Source organism: Myotis myotis, unplaced genomic scaffold, assembly GCF_014108235.1.
Source record: "Myotis myotis isolate mMyoMyo1 unplaced genomic scaffold, mMyoMyo1.p scaffold_m19_p_5, whole genome shotgun sequence".
In the NCBI taxonomy this organism is placed as follows: Eukaryota; Metazoa; Chordata; class Mammalia; order Chiroptera; family Vespertilionidae; genus Myotis; species Myotis myotis.
Window position 1 is genome coordinate 11971700 of NW_023416357.1, and position 25346 is coordinate 11997045.

A 25346-nucleotide genomic window follows, 5' to 3' on the forward strand; every position below is an offset into this window, starting at 1 on the left:
CTTTGGTGTAGAAAGAGCTGCGCACTTTTCTGTAAGTTTGGGCAGGAAAACTGAAATAACGTGCACTCATCTACATGACAAGGTAACACACACACACACACACACACACACACACACACACACACACACACACCACACCAGCATTCTTTGGACTGATGCAGTGAACGAAGCGAGATAAAACCAAGTTTGAAACTTTAGATACATATCCAAAATTAACTAAATTGTTCCTAAGTTGACCTTAGTATTGAATTATTTGACAGCCCTATAATTATGTATGTCAGAGTTTTACTCACAAAAATATTTATTGTCATAAATATTATGTAAGAAAAATAAAGTGGACAATTACAATTTTGCTCTGTTTAAAAACAGATATTTAAGCCTTTCTAAACAAAGCACATATTTCATCGTACAGAAAGTATCTTAACTGCTGACCTTAAAAAGAATAATGTTATTTTACAATTTCTCCTCCGAGAATACAACTATGTCTCTGTAGCTACAAAGGCTACTTCTGCTTTCTGTGAGTTTTATAAAAATATTGCCAGGCAACTTCTATTCTCCAGAATTTCAAACATTTTGCAATACTTTTGAAAAAAAAAATTTTTCACAGATAAGGAGAAAAGGAAACAGGCATTGGAGCTGTGATTGCAGAGAAATTTTATTTTGATGAAACATTGAGCTGTATGTTTCTTCAAAGTGTCAAAGGTGACACTTCTGCAAATGCAGGCCATGGATGCTGCGCTTGCCATTGTTCAGAAGGGAACATTGTGTGTAACTGGACAGCAAGTGATTCTTCTTTACTCATCAGGTGTGTGAGTCATCTGGTGCTGGAGACCCATCACGAAGGTGGTATTAAAGCAATTTCATGCACCTTGCTTCTTAAAAGTCACCTAGTAAGAGCCATGGGGTAATGGCAATGGCTCCAAAATTTGTTCCTCTATATAAGCAGCAAGAACACTGGAAAAAATAGTCAAAACAAGCATTTTTCAAAACTCTGTAAATTAACTAAAGCATCTTAAAAATTCAAGGAACATGTGTTATATAGAAGATGGCTGAATATTGGTAGCAATAGTGATATTTGTAATGATTTCACTAGCTGCATTTCTATAGCCTTCTTTTCAGCTTTGTGATAGCCTTGCAAACTAACAGCTTGGAAAACATGGCAGCAAAGAAAACATTTTATAAGCCACTTAAAGGGGCAGAACAGGTTTGGAGTTCCTCTAAACCTCAACCCCGAGAATTGGGGTATCATTTTTTTCCCACAAGAATTGAAAAATATAAGGATGGCACCATCTAATTTTGTTCATGACATAGGGAAATAGGTACTGTCATCCATGGGTGATGGGCTGGTCCAGCTTTCAAAGGATACCTTGAGTATTTATTGACATGACCAATGTACTTTATTTTTGACCCATCATTTTTGCTTCTTAGTATTAAATCTTAAAACATACTCACCTGGAGAAAAAACAGTGAGACAATCACAAAGCTTTTTTTGTACCATTATACTTAAAATACGAGAGGAAAATACCTTGACATTCATCTCCAAGCGAATGGTTCCACTGTCCTACATCTACATCTTGAAGTACTACATACAGCACAGTCTCTCCATTGGTCAACCCCTCTCCAATGTCAGACTCATCAAAGGCAGTCAGCTACCGCGAGGTGTCTGTCTTCCTTGAACTTTAAATATAATATTTCCAGAGCTTTACTTAAAAATTATATGAACATATGAATATATGTGTATGCATACATATGTTTGTATATATGTACATATAAGTATTCTATATAATAAAGAGGTAATATGCAAATTGACTCACACACTCACAAGATGGCTGCCTACAACCAGGCTGTCAGGGGGGTTAGTGAGGGATGACCAAATGACTGAACAGCAGGCTACATGGGATGACCAGGCCGGCGGGGTGGCTGTGAGGGGCAACCAGGCCGGCAGGAGGGGCAGTTAGGAGCAATCAGACTAGCACGCAGAGGCAGTGATGGGCGATAAGGCCAACAGGGAGGCGAGGCAGTTAGGGGCGACCGGGCAGGAAGGCAGGTGAGTGATTAGGAGCCAGCGGTCGAGGACTGTGAGAGGGATGTCCTACTGTCTGTTTAGGCCCGATCCCCCGAGGGGCCCCGGATTGGAGAGGGTACAGTCTGGGCTGAGGGGACCTTCCCCCCTTGCACAGAATTCATGCACTGGGCCTCTAGTATGCATATGCATATTTATAGTAATATAATTTTGCTTTGTAAATGTTTTTCTAAACACGAGGCATTTTGCTAACTATATTGTTTTGTCACTTGTAATTTTGGGTTATTTAGTAAGTTGTGGAAATATTCCTGTAATAACCCATACAGTTTTTCCTTATTTGTACTAACCTTGGTTTAAAAAATGCTAATTGACTATAGGCACAGGAGAATGATGTCAGTATGTGTGTGTGCGCGCGCGCTTGTGCCTGTAAATGTGCATCTGTGTGTAGATTATTTTTTAACTAGAGGCCCAGTGCACAAAAATTTGTGCACTCAGGGGTAGGGGTCCCTCAGCCTGGCCTGTGCCCTCTCGCAGTCTGGGACCCCTCAGGGGTGACCACTTGCTTGCTTAGGCCTGCTCCCCGGGGGATTGGGCCTAAGATGGCAATCAGACATCCCTCTGGCAGCCCAGCAGCCCTCGGGGGATGTCCATTTGCCAGCGGGGAGCAGACCTAAGGTGCAGTCAGACATCCTGAGGAGGCAGGAGAGGCTCCCACCATCACTGCTGTTCGGCAGCCATCAGCCTGGCTTGTGGCTGAGTAGAGCTCCCCCATGTGGGAGCATACTGACCACCAGAGGGCAGCTCCTGCATTGACTGTCTGCCCCCTGGTGGTCAGTGTGTGTCATAGTGACCAGTCATTCCCAGTCTTTCTGCTGTTAGGGTCAGTTTACATATTACCCTTTTACTATATAGGATAGAGGCCTGGTGCACGGGTGGGGGCCGGCTGGTTTGCCCTGAAGGGTGATCTGGATCAGGGTAGGGGTCCCACTTGGGTGCCTGGCCAGCCTGGATGATGGGATGATGGTTGTTTGCAGCTGGTCACACCCCCTTCAGGGTGGGAGTCCCCACTGGGGTGCCTGGCCAGTCTGGGTGAGGGGCTGAGGGCCGTTTTCAGACTGGTGGGTGACTGAAGCTCCCAGCCTCTTTTTTTTCCTTTTTTTTTTTATTCTGGGATTTATTTACCTTCTATAGCTGCCACTGGAGCTGAGAGCTGGATCCAGCTCTGAGCTCCAGCTCCAGCTCTGAGGCCGTGGCTGGCTGAAAGCAGGTTTCTGGGGTTTGTTTGACTTCTATAATTGAAACATTGTTGCTGTCCTGCTCGCTCCAGCTCTGAGGCCGCAGCTGGCTGAAAGCAGGTATCTGGGGTTTGTTTAGCTTCTATAATTGAAACATTGTTGCTTCCGGAGCTCAGAGCTGGGCCTCGGCAGGCGGGAACCTTGGCTTCCTCCATCAATAGAGCAAGCAAGCCTCATGTTCGCTTCAGCTGCATAGCTGCCGGCCGCCATCTTTTTTGGCAGTTAATTTGCATATCCTGCTGATTAGCCAATGGGAAGCATAGTGGAGGTATGGTCAATTACCATGTTTGTCTATTATTAGATGGGATTGTTAAACTTAGTTTGAATTCCTGGGATAAATCCAAATGAATTATGTGTATTTTACTTTTTGTTTGTTTGTTTTATTTTGATAAATTAGTTTGTTAATAGTTTGTTTACAATTTCTGTATTTGCATTCAAGAAAGAGTTTGACCTGTGGTCTCCTTTCCCAGCACTGCCCTTTTGAGCATTACCAGCAACATTCTCTTTGCATTTTCTACATGATTTCACAGACACTTGTGCTTACTTACTATTTGATATGCTTACTTGACCATCCTGTTTATTTGCGACATTGTACTGTTTCATTAGATTTTAATTTTTTTGTTGTTAATCCTCACCAGAGGATATTTTTTCCATTGACTTTTAGAGAGAGTGGGAGGGATAGGGAGTGACAGAAAAATAGAAACATAGATGTGAGAGAGACACATTGATTGGTTGCCTCCCGCACTCACCCTAAGCAGGGCTAGGGATTGAGCCTGCAATGGAGCCCTTGACTGGAATTAAACCCAGGACCCTTCAGTCTGTGGGTTAACGCTCTAACCACTGAAAAAAACTGTCCAGGGCTCATTAGATTTTTAAAAATTTTATTGAATTTATTCGGGTGACATTGGTTAATAAAATGCTATAGGTTTCAGGTACACAATTCTGTAATACATCATCTGTATACTGTATTGTGTGTTTGCCATCCCAAGTCAAGTATCCTTACATCACCATTTACCCCCCCTTAACTTTCTCCTACCTCCCCCAGCCCTTTTCTCTTTGGTAATCACCATAATTATAATTATACTGATATTGGCTCTGGACTCTTATTTTGCAGATAGTGTTATTTATTCAATGTTAACCCTGAGCACAAATCGTTGTTTTTGTGTGTTTATTCATTCTGTGTTGGCTTTAATGAGCTCTGTGTTAATGGACCTCACAGTCAAAACATCACGCACTGCTTTGAACAGTGAGGGGTAAAGGTGGAAAATAATTGGTATCTATTTTAGGTCTCAAGGTCCTTCAGTGACAGCAGAAGAGGAGAGGGCAAAACAGAGTAATGAGGCGAGAACTTCGCCCAGCAAGACGTGTGATTAATTAATTTACCCAAGTTAATCTGAAAAGAGTGGAAAATGGACTCAAGGTGCTTATACTTGCAAACAGATATTTTTAATTGCTGATTTTTTATTGGAAATTTTGCTTTATCTCTGTAAATAACTAATCTAGTTATTTTAATGAATATTCACTATAAACCTGAAGCCAAAAAAAGAAACACAATAATTTACTCATTTTAATCCATTCATTCTTTTTATTTAAATGAATGACGAACATTTACAGTAAAAGCATAAATATGAAATAAATGGAGAGCAAAGACTTCTAAATAGATCTTGTTCCAGCAGGGAGGAAGTCACTTTCTCCTCCATGCTTTGCCAAGATGCCTCCTATGTGACTTTCAGTTACTAGTTATGCTTATTTTACTTTATTTTTTTGTGTGTGGGGGAGGGGATAGATTCTTTCACTTAACGTAATGCTTTTATTTTTTTTCAGTTTTTTAAATTTTCAATTTGTTTCCATCACAGTTTACATTCAATATTATTTGTCTTAGTTGGAGGTGTACGCAGCACAGTTGCACTTATTTTTTAGTGTTTTTGTGGCTTGTTCAGTTAGGACTATAGAGCAGTAGTCATACTCCAAGTCCTGATCACGTCTCAAATATATCTCAGCTATCAGGAGATTTATGAATAGCACTCTACTAATTCCAAAGAGAAGAAAGGCTAATTTAGTTAGCACATGAGCATCCCATAGAGATTTGCACTGTGTTTGTAGATTTTCCTAAGAATAGATTACAACCCAAGACAGGGTTAAAGTGAAGAGGAAATGTAATTTATCAGGATGTCTCAATGACAGAGGCTTTATGAAATCAAAGAACTTCTCAGGGTCTTTTTTCATCTCTGTTTCTGGCATAGACAACCAACACAGGTCCTGGAAATACTAGAAACGGCTGACTTTTATGTGTTCATCAAATGTGACCCATGAGAGAACTGGCTGTGCTGAGAGAGCTAGAAAGGGCACCAGTGAAAAGAGCTTCCTGAAGGCACAGGGTGCTTTCCATGCTGTGACGCCAGCACCCAGCGTGGTTCCCTCCACGTGGCAGGTGCCCACTAAGTGTTAGCTATATGAATGAATAATATATATTTCTGGACAGCGAGGTCTGTGCCATACACTTCTGTAGGACATCTTCCTTTAAGCACAGCCCTAGTTATGCAATAGAGGTCCATGCAGGCAGATACTTCATGTGAATAGCAGGAAAATAGCAGCCCCATTATGTCTTAACAGTTGAAGAATATTCCTTCATTAAGAATGTATAACCCAGGGCAGAAATCATGAGAGCAAGTATTCTTGTGAGGCACATGGTGTTAAATTAAGAAATAAAAATATTTATCCCAAAGGGTTTCAGGATTTCTGTGAATGCTACTGAAAGAGAGAGAGAGAGAGAGAGAGAGAGAGAGAGAGAGAGAGAGAGAGGGAGAATGAGATTGGGTACGAAAGAGTTTCATTATAGATCACTTTGACTTACCTTTTTTTCTTCTTCTCAGTCTCTTGACTGCCGGGGTCCAACCCCAGCAGGTCCAGGGGTCCCCAAAGGTGTGGACGGAGTTGGCGAAGAAGGAGTGACATGAAGACAGCGTTCAGTTGATCAGCAGCCTATCCAGGATCTCTAGCCAGGATCTTCAGCCAAGTTCTGGTCTGGATCTCCAGCGAAGTTCTGGTTTGGATCTCCAGCCAGGTTCTGTGTCCATGTTCTCTTGCTAGGTTCCCCAGCCAGGTTCTGTAGTCATGTTCCCTCGCTAGGTTCTCCAGCCAGGTTCTGTCCAGGTTCTCCAGCCAGGTTCAGTTACCAGGTTCTAGTCAGGTTCTCTTGCCAATCTCTGTAGTCAGGTTCAGTCCAGGATCTTTTGCCATGTTCTCTCGCTAGGTTCTGTCTCTAGGTTCTGAGGCCAGTTTCTGTCCAGGATCTTTTGCCATGTTCTCTCCAGCGAAGTTCTTCTGTCTCTAGAGAACGTTCTGTGTAGGTTCTGTGCCTAGGTTCTGTCTCTCTTGGTTCCGTATTCTAAGTTCTGTATTCTAAGTTCTGACTCTCACTGTCTTGTTACATCTGTATTTATACCAGTTGATTCCAATCCTATCAATCTCTATTCCAAAGGTTAGGGCGTTTCTTATCTCCATTCCAGGGAGTAAAGATTGTTCGTAGTTAAAGTGATTAATTACCCACCTGGCACTTAGTTAAGAGGTTTTATTCCCTCCCTAACTTCAGGGGAAAATCCCTACCTGGGGAAACAACCTTTCTCAGAGACCTTGGTTAAAACACATAGTGCCAAGAAGGTGAGCAAACATATTAAGAACAGTATGCCATATATGCCAGGTCCCTTGAAACAGCAAGGATGGACCGGCTCCCGGCACTTGACAGGGATAACTATGGCCTAACTTTTGTTATCTGAGTCCCAGCTTTATAAAAGACCACTCCATCCATTGTATCAATTTTATTTTTATTTACTTTTTAAATAATTCTTTATTGTTGAAAGTATTACATATGCCCCTCTTCCCTCCTCCCTCCCTCCCCCCAGCCCAAGACCTTCAGCACCCTAATGTCTGTGTCCATGGATTATGCATATATGCATACTAGGTCTTTGGTTGATTACCTTCCACCCACCACTCTCCCCCACGTTCCCTCTGAGATTCCACACTCTGTTACATGCTTGGAGTCTCTGGATCCACTCTGTTCATCAGTTTATTTTGTTCATTAGATTGCACATATGAGGGTAATCATGTGATACTTGTCTTTCTCTGACTGACTTCTTTCACTTAGCATGGTACTCTCCAGGTCCCTCCATGCTGTCTCAAATGGTAAGAGATTCTTCTTTTTAACTGCTGCATAGTATTCCATGGTGTAAATGTACCACACCTTTTTTATCCATGCACCTACTGATGGGCACTTGGGCTGTTTCAAAATCTTAGCTATTGTAGATTTAGCATTGATTTTAAATCACAGTGTGTCCAGATGCCCCTAATTGGCATCTGAGTATCTGATAACTTCCACTGCTCATGACCACCCAGCCATGAACAGAAGCACCTGTTTCCATACTTTGCTCCATTCTCCATGTTCACTGGACTGACCTAGTGGTTATTTTTGTGTGGGCTCCTCCAGAATTCCACAAACAGGATGGTGCCAGGAGCGGTCTTCAAATGGTACTTATTCTCCCAGCAGCCATGGCCCCACGAAAGACAGAACTTCAGAGATGAAAAGTCCAGGACCCCATCACTGGTCCCTACTTCAAACCTGAACCCTGGGACTTGAAGGTCCTTCATGTGGCTCCCGCAGCTTCATGAGGCATCAGCATCTCCAACCTGAAGGCAACACAGCAGACGGCACTAAGATGGCAGACACATCTCAGTTAACTTAGTTCACTTGCTAGTTTGTGGATAAATGCAATTAATAAAAGAAGTTGTTCTTTGCAGGTCAACTTTGAAGTGATAACGGACTGATCTGCTCAGACAGAAATGGGGAAAACACTCCATGCTGAACCATCGTATGCGAAGGTGATGAACATATGTTTCTAATTTGAGCTAAGAGAAAAGCAAAAATACACAATTTAGCAAATCTTAGTTCCTGACAACCACTCCCAGGTTATTTCAGCTAAGAAATGAGCATATGGTTCAGGGAATAAAGAGATTAGCTGGCTTGGTGTGGAAATGATGCTTTTGGGCTCAGAGTCTCACGACCACAGTGAGCTCATTCCTTCTGAGATCCCGGTCAAGTCTGGAACATTTGTTCATTCAGTACAAATAGGCTTAATTTTCTAACTTAATCTGGTAGGAAATGAGATACCTCCAAAGATTTATTTTCAGTGAAGTGATAACATTTGCAGCCAATTTCTCTATGTCTACGTTCTAAGTTTTGCAACTTGTTTATGACTTCAAGATGGGGAAGATTCCTTAAAAATAGTGTCTTAGTTTTTTTCACAAGGATGCCCAAGTTTTGCCATTTATGTTCATTTAACATGTTCTATATGGAGGTTTTTCTAACAATGTTATTCTGGGATACTATTCTAATTATATTGGCTTTACGTGGTGAGCAAGTTTCCAGCCTGGTGAACTTGATTCATGGTGCCTGGTTTGCCATCTAGACTCCTTCTATTTTTTCATACTGCTCCATTTATCTGCATCTTTGAAAATGCCAGGCTTTGGCTTTGTAGTATTATCTATTGTGGAATACACCCTCCGCTTTTCTTTTTCAGAATTGGTTTATAAATCTAGAGAGATGTGTACTGTTATACATTTTGTAAACTGTCCAATCTCCCGTAAAATCTATTTTGTTTCTATCAGAGTCACATTCTTTTTTTGTTTATTTGGTTGGTTTGGGCGGGATGGGTATCATAACAATGTTTTTCTGTGTATATTTACTCTTTTAGTTCATTAATTGGCTTAAAATTTACTCTCTGAGGAGCCAATTACCTAGGGCAATTTCTGGCTGTGTGATAACCTAATGTTTATGGAAACACTATCTTCTTGCATTTTCTACTTACATTTTATGTATTGCTTTAGATTTGTTTTGATCTTGGCAGTCACTTTGTACTCACATTTTATCATTAGTCTTCCTATTGATTCTTCTGAGTTTATATGTACATTTAAATATCCCCTGCAGATAATGACAGTTTGCCTTTTTTTCTCCTATTCCTTATGAGGTTTATTTTTTTCTGTACTGGTATTGAGTAAAAGTATCTAAAAATAAAAATCTTTAGAGATTCAGTGGCTTGTAATTGATAAAACTTACAGCAACAAGAGGCAAGTTATCAACCAGGAATTTATACTGTATGTTTTTCTTATACAATTGATCATTGAGTTGTCTAAAATATCCCTATTAACTCCTAAAATCAATATGGATAAAGAAACATGATCGCCCTGGCCAGTGTGCTCAGTGGCTAGAGCATAGCCCCATGCACCTAGAGGTCTCATGTTCTATTTGAGATCAAGGGCACGTACTTCGGTTGCAGGTTCACTCACCTTCCCTGGTTGGAGTGCGTGTGGAGACAACAAGACTATGTGTCTCTCTTATTGATGTTTCTCTCTCCTCTCTTTCTCTCTCCCCCTCTCTCCTTCCCTTCCACTCTCTCTGAAAAACAATGGAAAAACTATCCTCAGGTGAGGATTAACAAAACAAACAAACAAAAACAGAAACATGATCAAGTAGGTAAACTGTCAATAAATCTGAAAAGGCAAATCATAGTTAAAAAATCAGAATACTCAATGAGTTTTAGCATCTCTTCATATGCTTATAAGGATGAGAGGAGAGTATGTTTAAAATTAAAATAACACTTTATATCTCCCTGTTGATAAAGTTTAATTAAATTTATTGTCAAGAAAATATGGAAATAAAGTTTTAGTGGGAGAGTGCAGTAATACAGCAATTTTGAAGAAAAATTCAAGCATTTAAAAATGCTTTTATGAAGAGTTGTTAAGTAAACATTTATTTATTATGTGAATGCTATCTATTTACACATAAGTGTATAGTACATGCAAAGTAAATTCGAATTAAATATATTCAAGTTGCTGTACATGTGGAAAAGATAATAAATTAAGATGCAGGAAAAGACAAAAAATAAAGCTGTCCGTGGACTGATGCTTGAGAGTGTATTCCATACTGAGAAACATGTGATTATAGAGATCCAATTCTATACCAATTAAGACAAGCAGATTTTATTATATGAATTAAAAGATATAACTGAAAATTGGATCAAGTTCATGAATGTGTGAAGGGCAGTATATATGAGGGTAAGCATAAAATAGATTATAAAGAATTGAAAAATAGTATTTATGAGAATTTAAACAAAATTATGACCTTATTTTTACTTAGTGTATATTTTAGAAGTTAAGTGATAGAAATAATACCCCTTGAAGGATAGCACACATGCAAGCAGGTTCTAGTGAGAGCTACAAATGTCACAAATATTACTAGATTTGCCCCATCTAGATGGCCCATAGTGTATATGTACCACATCTTCTTTATCCACTTATCCATCAAAGGACACTTCAATGTCTTGGCCACTCTGAATAACGGCTGCAATGTTTATTCTTATTATTGTCCCAAGTAACTCACCTGCCTGCCATGGCTATTAATTGTCAGTGATGGACAATACTGATAGGTGGATCCATGAACATAACCCGTGCCTTGTATTTCATGATTTATGTCTTGCATATTAAAATGTGTGGATCACCTGTTCAGATTCCACATCCCTTTCATAGGTGCACAATGGCAAGGAACTCAGAATAACAGCATTTCTGCTAACGAATAAACTGTGGCAAAACTCCTGTCAAGCTGCTTATCTTGGCAGTAGTTTCGGTTCTTTTTAGCTGCCAGTTAATAACACACATCATCATGGAAGACACTCTAGGTTTACAGCACCTAGATGAGACTGTGCACCTTAGCTACTGAAATAGCAATTAGAAAATTGAACTATGAAAGCTCATTGAAGAAAGCTTTCATATGATTGCATAAAAAGGTATTCTAATGGGCATAAATCTATCTCTACAGATTCATTAGCTTTTACTGAGCCTTCCCTTATTTCAGAGTATGTATTATTAATCCTTAAGACAGGGTTTATGGTTCCTTCTCTATGTTGAACTATTTATGATGGATGTCTCTGAACTGAAATAAGGTTAATGAGAAAAAATATATATAACACCTAGAGCAGCTGAATCAGGGAAGGGACATAACCTCATGTTGATAATAACATTTTTTTAAGTCTGGCCAAGGAAAGGAACAAGACCTCTGAAGGGGAGCAGGTAATGCAACATGGCTTCTCCCTAACCTCAGCCCCGTTCATGTCACAGAGCCATACTGTGAGTTGATTAAATCCTAGCAGTGTTCACTAACACACCAGACTTGGAAGTAATCACATAGAAGGTTCGTGAGGAACCCCTTCTCTTCTGACTGGGGGAAATGGGGAAAATTAAAGAAAGTGGACAAGAAGACTGCTCTCCTCTGACTTGAGACTCCATAGCACCATGTGAATTGAGATATAATCTAAAATATTAGGATGTTACCCATTGGGAATCCACACACATTCACTCACAAACAGAGGACAAAATATATGGCAATGAACCTGTTCTAGGACATTTAACAAACACAGAGGAAAAGATGAGGACAAGTGATTTAAGTAAAGAATATATCACTGGGGCGCCCTCACCTCCAGCACCCAGTTATCCCTGAAGGCTACATAAAGTGCACTGTATTTCTCCAGAGAAAGTAAACTGCTACACAATAGGATGGAAGGAGAGTAAGGAAGTCAGCATATCACCTCAAGAGAACCAATAGAATGTCTGCCCACATTGGATCAGCAGAAACAGTTCAGGATGCTGAATATGCAGCCCATAGGACAAAGGCAAGCAGGCATCATAGGGAACAGGAGATACAAGAACCAATTAGAGGAAATCTTAACTCAGAATAAATAAAAGGAAAATGCTCATAATTGTTTCATAATATGACACTCAATAAAAATATTCACATTAAAAGGAGCTTAGATATAAGATAATAAGGAAATGAAAAGCAAAGGGCGATTTCCAATGAGAGAAATAAAGTTAGAATTAAAAAACCATGATTATAGGTAAAAAAATGAATTAAATCAAGAAACAGAGTAGTCTTATTCAATATAAAATTACTAATATAAAGATTTGAGATATAATAGAATATATGTAGAAACCACAAATACAATAAGAAAATGTGTATAGATATGAGAGATACAAGGTGATTTTTGTTCCTAAATTATAAATTCAAACAAATTAAACAGATATTCTTTTTTTAAAAATATATTTTATTGATTTTTTACAGAGAGAGGAAGGTAGAGAGATAGAGAGCCAGAAACATCAATGAGAGAGAAACATCGATCAGCCGCCTCCTGCACATCACCCACTGGGGATGTGCCCGCAACCCAGGTACATGCCCTTGACCGGAATCGAACCCGGGACCCTCCAGTCCGCAGGCCGGCACTCTATCCACTGAGCCAAACCGGTTTCAGCTAAACAGATATTCTTAAAGATACATTAAAATTTTCTCCATAAATTTTAATATACTGAATCAGCAAGTCAATTGATAATATCATACACCATGATATTTTAATATAAAATGCTAAATACCAGCACATATTCAAGTTAAATGATTAAACTTCAGGGAAAAAACCTAGAGGCATTCAGGGAGAAGGCTGGACTTACTATCTAAATTGGAATGTAGGGACACTATAAAGTTCTCAGTATGCGTGACTCAAGGTTGTCCTGCAGAGCCACACCTGAAATAGCCCTGGAAACATGAGGAGCCCTTGAAAACAAAACTGACTTAACAATAAGATATTTCCAATTATAAATAAATAAAGCAAATGTCTTAGAGATGAACACATTCTTTTAGAAATGGCAAAAATATATTCATATACTTAAAAAACTATAGAAATAAAATTTGCATTTATACTAAATTTACATAACATTTGCAAAGGTAGGGAAATTATAGCTATGGAATGTGAATTTTCTCTGACCACAGACCATTTTAATCATTGACTACATTAAACAAAATAAATAAAAGCTAATATGCCAAAAATATTTATTCTAGGCATAGGGAATATAAAATAATCTTTATATTCTTATATATTTTTATTTCTAAGAATAAAAATATAGACTTACTTTGGTGATGAGTAGATAACGTTGTCAATTTTAAGAAACAGATGCTAACATACAGGGTGGGGCAAATGTAGGTTTACAGTTCTGAGTACATGAAATAGAAAGTTTATTCTGCATTATTATTTATTAATTATTGTATTATTTTTCTTTTCTTTTTAGTTTTTTAATTAAATTTATTGGGGTGATATTACTTAATAAAATTATATAGGTTTTAAGTGTACAATTCTATTATACATCATCTGTATATTGAATTGTGTGCCCACCACTCAAAGTCAAATCTTTTTCTGTCACCAGATCTATTTATGTCCAAATATTTTGCCAAAAAAATTACCTCATTAATTATATCCCTTTTTATAAAAAAAACAAGTGTTTTATTTTTTTTTTGCCCCAGAATCCACTCTAGAAAATGAATTCAGAATAGACTTGCACATGTCTACTTCATACCAATTTTAAAGAACTTTTACATAAAGATGCCTATTTTAAAATATTACTGTAAGTTCTCAGGAGCGATATACACACTTCATTTTGAGTAACTTTATTAAACAACACCTGCATGCAGTTTTGCTTTCTGGTCCCCCTGCCTTGTTGCCTGCTCCCTGCAGTGACACTGCATCCACGCTTCAAGCTCAGGTTGGGATCTCTTTGCCTCAGTCACTATTATATCCCCAACCAGTTGCTTCAAAATGTACTCACCCTGTTCCTGCTGAGCTAAGGCAAACATTAAAGACTGAAGATTCTCCTCCTTTCAAAAAGCCTTTTCTTTTCATTCAGCCCCAAACTTCTCCCCCTTTTATGAATTTCTAGAGCATTTACAGTTACCCCAATGCAACCCAGTTCCAGATCATGTGCTATTTTTTAGTTTCTACTATTTCCAGTGGCCCATCGAGGTCTCCCTTGTCTATCGGAGTGGCTAGATCAGATTTAGAAGAGGGCAGAGCCAGGGCCCCTGTGCCTTTGGGTACTGCAGCCCCGAACCGAGAGCTGGGCCTCCTGTGGACTAGCCTACCAGCCCATCTTCTCTGTACAATAACACAGCCAGGAGGATTCTGAGCTAAAAGCTTCCCCCTAGCCTGGGAATCTAACAAGGCTCTCATTAAAATTTATGAGATAAAATAATGTCAGAACCCATATAAAGCATCTAAATATATGTATACACTTGTTTTCGATAACATGTGATTGGCTCCAGTTCACACATCTGAAGCTCAAAATAATTACCAAGGATTTTAAATTAAAAAATCATTCTCATTTGAGAAATGTGCTATTACATTTTAAGGCAGGTGCATTATGTCCCCTTTAAAATCTGCTATTCAGCAAGGATGCAATTTTACATTTGTTCATTTATAGATTCTGAGCATGGTTTATGAAGGAAGTAAGAGAGAGAAGGTGTCAGACGATATGAACAATTTCCCCCTGGACAGGAAAAGCAAAACAAAACAACCCTGAGGTAATATGCCATATGTGTCACCATAATGTCAGGTGTCTGCAGTCTACAGTAAAAATATGTTACAATTCATAACGTTCGTAAATGATGAGTCTTTTCACTTATTAATCCAGATTGTCCTCCCTCGGGGAAAGTTAATCTCACAGATTTCAATGGGAAGCACGTTTTAAAATAAAAAGAGACACCACTTTGTCTTCCTTAGAAAAACTGTCACCCGATTCTCTGCATGAGCAAAAACACTTCCATTACTGCAGATTTGACTTTGCCGGTTGTAAATGTTAACTTCTAAAAAACAAGCTATTTTTAATTTTAAAAAATTACTTTTCTAGAGGTCATATTTTTCTTAAGAAAAAAACATTTTAAGCCATCTGAATAGTAGCTTGGAAATTACATCTTAAAATCTTGAGAGTTTTTATTTCTGTGTTTTGCACACATATTTGAGATTCTAAGGAAATGATAGGACATATTTAATCTACAGCAGTGATTTGTTAAGTATCTACTGTGTGTCACGTGTTGCTTTGGATGCTGGGGATATGCAAGTTGAATAAGGCATCCTTCCTCTTGGGCAAGAGACCATGGAACTTGGGATCTCTGCAAAGCTCGATCATGTTATAAGGGGGCAGCTCAGGGAACTGAGGAATGGAAGCAGCTGACTCAGCCTGGCCTCAGCCTGGCCTGGAGCTCAGAGATCAAGCAGGACCCATCTTCTAATAAAAGGATATTTAAAATGAGGCCTGAATCATAAGTGAAGGACACAAGCAATGGAAGTTTCCTCCAGTTAGAGGACAACAGCAAAGGCTGAGGTGAGAGAGAGTATGGTGTCTTTGAGACAAATGAAGAAAGTCAATGAGTCCAAACCCGGAAGAGGAAGAACATTGATAATGAGGGAGGAGGGGCCAGACCTGGTGGACTTGAGAAAGCCAGGTAGTTTGTATATAATCTGCAGAGAGAGGGGAGGCCATTAAAGAATTTAGGTACTGTAATTATATTTATAAATGTCTCTCTCTACAGAGACTGGAGAGGCAGAGCTGGAGGCAGGAGATGAGTCAGAGAGCCAGATCCCTGGTCCAGGAAAAAGATGATTATGGGTTCTGTCAGGAATTGGATCAGAAAATTGGATAGAGGCAAGAAATAGTCCAGAAGAAGAGCTAAGCATATTTGGAGATTGTTTGAACTTTGGCTGTGAGGGAGAAGGAGAATAGCAACCCAACCATAATGCAGATTGTGCGCTGAGAAACTCAGGGGTGTCACGGCCAGCATCTACAGGGAAGTCTCTTCAGGAAGTTGTGCAATGCAGGGAACCTGAGAGCCTAATGATAAACATGTGCATTTTGGGCTCTGTCCTGGACCTATGAGAACTGGTGCCATTTACTGCCAGGTGCAGGAAAATCAGGGTTCATGATAGGTAGATGAGTAGTTGCAGTGACAAGGAGAAATGATGTGCTAAAGGGTTGGACTTTGAATAGCTATGGATGCTAGTCAAATGCACGTGTGTCTACTACTCAGGAGACTGGCCTGATAACGGGTGTTTGAGAAATCTCAGCATTCAGATGATAATGAAAGCAAGCGAGTTTCCTGAGATTAGATAGAGTGTGTTGGGACTGAAGAGCCTTTAGAATTTCAAAACATTTGGAATTTCAGCATTTATTGGCAGGGGAGAAGCAAAGGATGAAGAAGTGGAGGGGGGGTAACTGAGAGGTCAGGGAAGGCTGGTGACACACTGTCCACAAAAGTGAGGGAGGAAGGGGCAAAAAAGCTGAGTTTGGAAAAGGGGAATTGTTTACAGGGTGCAATGACACAAGGATGGCTTTGATTAGAATTGGGAAGAGTGGCAGAACTCAGGTGGTAAAGACTTGAGGGTGGAGTAGAAAATGCAGAAATAGAGACTGTAGGAAAATCTTTCATGCAGATTTGTTGAGGATATTAGAGCAAATAGGAAAGTAGCAGAAGGAAAGTCAGAGTAAAAGAATATTTTAAAAATGTAAAATTGGGGGGGGGGTACTATTTGTTAGGATGTTAAGCAAGAAAAGTTGAAGCAATTATCTTCCTGTCGAAGCAGATACATACTGTGTAATAAGAGAATGTGTCATCTCATATATCCTATTTCTGTTTTAATTGAGGTAGCTCAAATTAAAAGGATAGAAACTGAGACAGAAAGATGTTCGGAGAAGAAATTTTTTTCAGATACATCTTGAAAATTCATATGTTCCCTCATGCACTTACTTTCTGGAGAAGTTCTCTTTCCCTTTTCAATTTAACTGTTAGGTGGCTTATAAAATGTTAATGTCAGTGGTATAGGAAACTCAAATAGTTATACATATATAGCAGGAAGAGCATATCAGTCTTATTCCAAGTTAAGTAATTCCATAAAATTAAGTACTATTAGATTATATACAGCATTTTGTTTTTCTAACAATTTTCTTCCTCTTAAAGATTTTGCAATAATTCTTTCTCTCTCAGGTATATGCCTTCCTCATTTACAACAAAGCTGTTGCATTGAATCAGCCCAGGGAATGGAAGGGTCTTCTGTGTAGCTCATTTTCCATGTCTGTGTGTTGGCACATCTACCTGACGGCCCATGAGCTGGGAAGCATCCAGCCTGTCTGCATTCGGCACCTTAGTCACCGGGAGCACCACCTGTCATGCGAACATGCTGGCGTCCTCCCATATTGCGATCAGGTTGCAAAGTCCTGCTCTTCATTAGTGTGAGTTCACCGATTTCTCTTGAGATGCAAGACTTTTTTAGCTGATGGTAGAGCACCTTACATGCTACCTTAGCTGATGACGGATGGAACAGCAGAATCCAAGCACTCAGAGACACGTATTGTCCAGAAAATTATTTTATTTCATAGACGCCAGTCCCTTCTGTTCTCTCTTCTCTGGCAGTGCCTATGAAATTGTCTGCTTTGATATATTATCTGGCCAAGTTGGAGCGAAATGACAGAGTCCTTAATAATAATGTGTGGGAAAACTACTTATAAATAATTGAGAAGGTATGCATTTGTTATGGCCTAATTATTAGGAACATTGTTTATTTTGATTCCTTTGACAAACTTTTTTTTTGCATTTTTTGTAGTTCTAATCCCCAACACAGTGAAATGTCAGCATCATTATTATAGATGTTTGCATATGAATAAGAAATCCTTTTCTCTCAGCTCCATCACCTGATGGAGTCAGTTTATGGCTCTATACCCATAATAATAGCTTCTAAATAACAAGGAACAATAGGATTTTTCTCATAAAATTAAACATAAAATAATTTGTGATTCCCTATGTTAGAAGTTCTCTAAGCAATGGATATATAAAAGGTGATATACCCACAAAACGGAACAGTATTTGGTGATATAAAGGAATGAAATGAAAGGTAAGTATCACATGATCTCATATGTATGTGTAATCTAAACAACAAAATAAACTGATGAACAAAATAGATTCAGAGACATAGAAGCATGAAACAGACTGTGGAATCTCAGAGGAGGGTGAGGAAGGGTGCGTGGGTGGGAAGAGATCAACAATGAACATATATATATATATATATATATATATATATATATATATATATACACACACACACACACACATACGTACACACACTAGGGGCCAATGCATGAAATTTGTGCAAGAGTAGGCCTTCCTTCTCCCAGCTGCTGGCACTGGCTTTCTTCTTGTACCTTTTTTCTTTCCTCTCACTGTGCAGAAATTAACAGTAGACCTGAGACTGCTGTTCTTAGAAAGACTTGCTTGGTTCTTGGCTGGCATCTGGGAATTGGCTGATAAACAGTTCCCTACACTTACGTAAACTTTCCTTAAATGATGAGAGTGCATCACTGTGCCTAGGCTATTTGCACAAACAATATCGTCTATGTTATATGACTTCTTTCCTTCTGGGAGTCAGGAATTTTTAAACATGCTAGGCAGAGAATGTCTACATGACATTGTAAAAACTCCTTATGAAAACCCTGGGTACTGAGTCTCGAATGAGCTTCCTGGATAGACAACATTTCTCACCTACGTATGGTCCCCACTCATTGCTGGGGAATGAGGCAATCCTGTGTGACGTCACAGGAGAGGACTGTTGGAAGCTCCAGCCTGGTTTCTTCCAAGCTTATCTCCCTGCACCTTCCCCTTTCCTGGTTTTGCTTTGTTTCTTTTTGCTGTGCTACATCCCAGCTGTGAGCACAACTCTGTTCTGAGTCCCTGGAGTTTTCCTGGAGAATTAATGAACCTGGAAGTGGCCTGAGAGACTACTGACACGCTCTAACCTCTAGTCATTTTGTCCCACTATTGTCCACTCTTTTCACTCTTTTTTAGATTCTAATTTTACCTCAGATGTTTCTATTTTGGAGCTAAAGTCCTAGCTTGCCTCCCTGGATATTGTATTTCCACCCTTAAAATAACTCTATAGATTATCTAGATTATCTTATTTTTTAAAAATTATTTTTATTGTTGAAAGTATTACAGATGTCCCCTTTTGCCCCCAAGCACCCCACCCAGGCCTTCAATGTAGTTCACTTCTCTGTTCATTAGCCCATTCTTATTAGCTCAGCTCGGACACAAATTTTCTCACTGAGGTTGTTGTAGGAATCTCCCCCTGCAACCATCTGGCTCTAGTCTTGTACCTAATAAGCCTTGCGCATTTTTTTTCTAAAATAATCCTTGGAAGACACACATATGATCATGGTGTCTCCCACCTCGAGACCTACAAAAGTTTCCTGAATGACAGTCCGCTGATATGTCCCAGGAGGCCCCATATCTCTTAGTCTTATTGCTCACTGAGTCTGGATTCATCCTTATGGCCCACCCCAAGACCAGTGATGTCAAACTGCTCCTTGTTTCCTGAATACACAAGACAGTTGGAGTCATACCTCTGAAAAATGCTCCTTCTCCCAGGAATATCTTTCCTATGAGGCAGAAACTGAATTTCCAAAACTCACTTCAAGAGTTCCCTTCTCTGTGAAGACTTTCTGGCGTCCCGTGGTCTCAGGAAGAACTGACCATTTTCAGTGTGTTGTGCACACATTTTTAGCATTGCAACCTTCTGTGACAAGACCTATGTTTGTGTGTGTGCACACATGTGTGATTGCACGAATATATCCCTTCTCTTAAATAGACCAGATACCCCACACTCTGCTCATCCTGAGCCACCCTTGCCAACCTCATCACTGACTGGATCAGGCACATAAGCATCACTGATGACTAAATGATTATGCCCTTCATCCTAAAGATTCATTAATATCCAGGAAAAGAAAAATGTCATCAATTGTGAGCATAAAGTAAAACTAAAGCTGTAAAATAAAATATGTGTAATGTAAACCAGATGTTGTTTTCATTTCTTTTTGATATAGATATATCCAGGCAAATATTGTGGAGTTATTTCTAGCAGTCAGATAAATAAAGTGAATGATTCATATTCGGTTCAGATGAAGCTGTTTATAATAATGTTTTTATGTTATCTTTCCTTGTTCAAAGAAGGATACCAAAGTATATACAATAATTTATTCCTGTGGTTGAATTGGAGTAAATCCACAATATTTTGTATTGAGAGTAACAAAAAATAAGGACATGAATGATCCTGACATTTCATGTGTGTGATCTCATACACATTTCACAAGGTAAAATAGAATTTTATTACTTAAAAAGAACAAGTAGGCCTGGCTGGTGTGGCTCAGTTGGTTGGAGCATCATCCCATACAATGAAAGGTTGTGGGTTTGATTTCCAGTCAAGACACATACCTAGGTTGTGGGTTCAGTTCCCAGCTGGGATGTGTATGAAAGGCAATCAATCAATGTTTCTCTCTAACATCAATGTTTCTCTTTCTCTCTTCCTCTCTCTAAAAATCAATAAACATATCCACAGGTAAGGATTTAAAAGAATAATAATAATAAATGAAAAGAACAAGAAGGTATAATTTTGGACCAATAAGTCAAAATATACCAGAAATTAGTCATTTTAGTTATATAGATATGAAAAATGGAAGTACTAATAGAAGAATAACTTTTGTTAGGTAAACATTATAAAAAGCTGAAATCTTTATTAAACAACCTCCTGGCAAAAGAAAATCGGGTGAGTTGGTGGTGAGCATTGAATTTAATGTACATTATTAGGTAGCATATGAGTTTTCTCACTGAACTAAATGTTGGTGAATGCAGGTGAATGTGAAGGACTGAAATATCACTGAGTTCATAAAGTAAAAAAGGGAATATATTTGGATTATTTACAATTTGTATTCTTCTAAATTCTGAACAAGTGAATGAATAAATGCACCTCTCTTTCTGAACAGGTCTCTGCCCACATATCACCTCTCTGAAGAGAAATCCCCTGACATCTAGTTTAAATTAGGATTCCTGTGCCTATTTAGGAAAGGATAAAAGCTTTCCTTCAGAGAACTATCTCCACCTAATATTGTATTTTAACATACAGAGTATGCCTTTTTTTTTCTATCTTCTCCACTAGCATGTTAGTTCTTTAGTGTTTCCTCTGCCACATTCTTGAAACCTGGAACAGTGCCTGGCACAAAGAACAAGCTCAAAAATATTAGATGAATGAACCACTCGGTAAATGAATGAAGTAATGTGAGCACAAGCCCAGTGATGACATCAGTGATCTCCATTTCCCTAGGATAATGAGAGAGAATGAAAGGCGAGGCTAGAAGGCAAATATGCAGAAGACCCTGACAGTCTGGGAGGCCTAAGTCCTTGATTGGCACTCCCTCAGAGCCTGCAGTGTACTGGCTGGGAACCCAGTGGGGAGGGCAGCTTTCCTCATCACCACCTGCCAGGTAAAGGCTTTGTAATTGTAAAGGTCAGGCTTCAAAATCCCACAGAGGCTTGTAACCAGGACCCCTCACATAGAAGGGTCACACATCTCAAATCCTGTATTATGCAATGTTCCTACATTTCATCTTCCTCTCTCCCACACCTGCATTTATTGCTGATGTTCTTGTTGATCAAGGTGACAGCAGAAGGAAGGTGCCTGTAACCAGCACTAAGTAGCTTTGTCCCAAAGATTCAGAGGCAAAAACCATGGCCTCACCAATAGCTAGATGAGCAATCATAGCTTTTATGTGGCTTTCAGACAACAGACACATGGAGCCAAGTAGATTCTAGTAGAGGGTGGCCAATTTAAGGCTGATACACCTTTCAGTCTGGAGGTGACAAGATCAGTGACTTAGGCAGGGATACAATTTAATTGGTTTATTTATTCTTTTTTTTAAAATACATTTACAAACTATAATATAATTCAATATTATATTAGTGTCAGGTGTACAGAATAGTGGTTCAGCATTTATATAACTTATGAAGTGATTCCCCCCAATAAGTGATCCCCCTAGTACCCACCTGACATCATACATAGTTGTTACATTCATTGACCATATTTCCTATGCTGTACTTTATATCCTCATGACTACTTTGTAACTCTAATTTATACTTCTTAATTCTTTCACCTTTTCACCCATCCCCAGATGGTCCCCTTGATCTGGCAGCCATTAGTCTGATCTATAAGTCTGTTTCTGTTTTGTTTGTTCATTTATTATTATTATTATTTTTTAGATTCCACATATAAGTGAAATCATATAGTATCTGTCTTCCTCTGTCTGACTTATTTCACTCAGCATAACACCCTCTCGGTCCATCCATGCTGTTGGAAATAGTAAGATTTCATTACGTTTTTATGGCTAAGTAATATGCACTGTATCTTTTTTACTCCATCGTCTATTGATGGACACAAAGTTTGCTTCCATATCTTGGCTATTTTAATGACTCTGCAATGAACATAAGGATGCATATGTTTCTGAATTAGTGTTTTGAATTTGCTTGGATAAATGCACAGAAGTGGGACAACTGGTTCATATGGTAGTTCTGTTTTCTTCCCCACTGAAACCCAGCATAAATATAACATACCTTACAAGCAACTTGCTTCTATTTTTTAGAAAAATGAAATAACCCATCATTTCAAGATCTTGGAAGGAAAACTACTGTTGCCCTCATATATGAATAACACTCATAAGGTTTTATGAAATTACTTTGACAGTATTTAAAGAAGTACATCAAAGTAAGCTTAGATTCTTATTAACACTATAAACTTAAAATTAAAACCAGAGGAGGTATATGAGTTAGACTTCTGTCTACATAAGCAATGCAAAGAGATTGGATTTTTAAAAAAAAATGAAATCAAGAGAGAATAAGTAAAACTATCTCCATGTACATTTGCTAATTAGAAATTTTGTTTTCTTAAATGAAAACAAAATGACATATGGTTTTTATTCAGGCAGAGAAAACACTCAGGGATGGGGAATAAAAAAAGGAACCACCGAGAGAAATGCTCAGAGGCATGTGGTAATCAGTATTTATTGCAATCTTTTCAAAGTAAATTTTAAGTTTTCATAGAAGGTAGAGGAAATTAATATATACATATTGCAATGTGTGAACACATGATTTATTTTGGCCTGTACTTAAATTCCTCTTGCTTGCACCGGAGAAATAAGACAGACCACATAAGACCTTTCACAATTGGCACATCTATCTTCAAACCTAAATGTCTTTCTCATACTTTCCTGTGTACTTTCTAGTGTACATATAATAAATTACTTTTCCCAAAGCACCACGGACACAGATATGGTAATTAGAGTGAAACAAATTGCAGTGGTCATTTAGTAAAATGATGAATTGGTCAGAACCAATTAGAGACAGAAAACCTAACATTAAGACTATGATGAATGGGTAAGCAATGGCAAGGCTTGTCTAGAGATGTAGCCTGAGAACTCTCCTTCCATGCCCAAAGCAATAAACTCTGCATGGAGAAATAAGGGGAATGGAGACAGGTTTATGCATTTTAAAATACCTTGCCAAGTTATTCACTCGATGGCAAAATTACTTTTTTTTTCCTGAAAAGAGCACTCCTAATCCCTCAAAAACAAATTGCATACTTTAAAAAAATCTTATACTTTTTATTTTTTTTCCATGAAATTAATTTTCACTTTTATGGTAAAGTGATATTTCCCTGGATTCTTATTTTTCACCTATACTATCTTAAAAGTCTTAAAGTTGATTAAATTTCTCCCCACCCCAATACACAATTTTGTTGATTTTTTCCATCCTTAAATTATTTTCAATTTTATCCAATGGAAACTATATTAACATTATTAAAGAAAATAAATATATACCACACATTTCAAATATATTGTGAATCTTAAAAAGTTAGGGAATTTATGTGATTGCAAAAAGGGTAAAATATTATTTTTAAAGTACTCAATTAAAGTCTCAAGTAATTTTTTTTTAAATATTGCTATTGTTAAATGCTTAAGAAAAGTAAGATATTTATTATTCTAAAAAGCCTAAGTAAAAACTTAGAACTGTGGGAAACAGTTTGGCCTAGAAAAATCCAAAGTTTTCAAATATTGGCATATTCCACATTTCTGTATTTTCACATTCACTCACTCTCTCTTGGTTGTACAGTAGTTATATCAGTTCACCTAGTTATAGCAATTCAATTCTCATTGTCCTCATGCTTTCTCAGCCCTACTCCACGAAGCCAGTCCCCCTACAGCTCATTTCTACAGCCTAGTGAATGACTGATTTAAATTATATGCCCGTGTGTGTGCTAGTAAATCAGAACTATCCATTGACTTTGTCATTTGTGCAAATTTATTTTTATTATGAAAATAAAAAGAATAAGAACTCTTCCTTATCCTCATTCACTTTGAAATGGTGGTGGTGGAAATAATGATAGCAATGCCATAGTTCAAGTTTGGTCTAAGATAGGGCTTGTAAAACTTGTCCTGAAAAGGGATGCTTAGTAATTATTTTAGCCTTTGGGAGTCACATTCAATGTCTACTGAAACTACTCAACTCTGTCACAGCAACATTCAAAGCCCTCAGAGAGGATGTATCTAAAACCAAGGGGCGTGGCTAGATTTGGCCCATGAGCCACAATTTGCCTACCCCTCATCTAAGGTCACAGCACACAATTTGATCATATATAGATAACAATTTAATCTATCCTGTAGCCTAAATATGATAAAACAAAAGCAGATAATCTGTCAAGATGATTTCTGAAGGCTTCTCCACAAACATAGTGTCCGAATTACTGCCCTGGAAAAATTTTAATAGGGATTGGATAAAGCAATTCCATTTTTAATCTTTTGAGGAACTTTCACACTTTTATTCATAGTGGTGGAACCAATCTGCATTCCCACCAACAGTGCATGAGGGTTCCCTTTTCTGCACAGTTTGACCAACACTTGTTCATTCATCTATACTAATAAAAGGGTAATATGCAAATTGTTGGGATGCCATCACAACATAGCAGGCTGCATGCGCAGGTACGGGTGGGCAGGGACTTGCAACATTGGGGATGCAATGGCAGCTGCCGCTTGCCCAGGGGGAGGTGGGCTTGGCGGAGGGCGGCCTGTACTCCCCACATGGTGGAGGCGGCTGTGAGCGCTCCCAATGGCCACTGCCACAGGTTCTGCCAAAACGCAGCAGAGCCACCCTGCCGGGAAACCTCCGCACCAGCAGCAAAACCAGATGAGCGAGGGAAAGCTTAGCAGCAAAGGCAGGTGAGGGCGAAGGCAGGTGAGGAAAAGTC